We start from the raw sequence: 573 nt of genomic DNA, 5'->3' as shown, positions 1-573 counted from the left end.
ATTTTAGTTAAAGTGAAAACATCTGACTCTTCTGTGATAGCCACAATAATATCATCCGCATATGCAGAAAGATGAAAGGGTAAAGAAACTTCATTCAACTTGACCCCTTGCAACCTTTTCCTGATTTGACATAACAAAGGTTCTATACTCAACGAATACAACATTCCTGATATTGCACAACCTTGACGAATACCTCGCTTAACATTAAAAGGTGCACTTAAACCACCATTGACTTTCAATACACTTTCAATGTCACAATAGAGTGTTTTGATCATGGTAATGAAACTAGAAGAGAAACCAAAAGCTTTCAAACTGTTCCATAAATATTGGTGCTCCACTCGATCAAAAGCCTTTTCTTGGTCCATGGAAATTAGACCAAAGTTCAAACCCAATAAATTAGAGAGATCCAAATAGTCTCGAATTAAAGTTATATTATCTCTGATTGATCTGCCAGGGATGCAGTAGGACTGATCGACATGTATCACTTGATCAATCACTTTTCTCAGTCTGGACGCCAACACTTTTGAGAAGATCTTGTAATCAGTACACAACAGACTGACAGGTCTCCAGTTC

This window comes from Austrofundulus limnaeus, unplaced genomic scaffold (assembly GCF_001266775.1).
Source record: "Austrofundulus limnaeus strain Quisiro unplaced genomic scaffold, Austrofundulus_limnaeus-1.0 Scaffold91, whole genome shotgun sequence".
NCBI lineage: Eukaryota > Metazoa > Chordata > Actinopteri > Cyprinodontiformes > Rivulidae > Austrofundulus > Austrofundulus limnaeus.
This window is presented reverse-complemented; position numbering follows the sequence as displayed.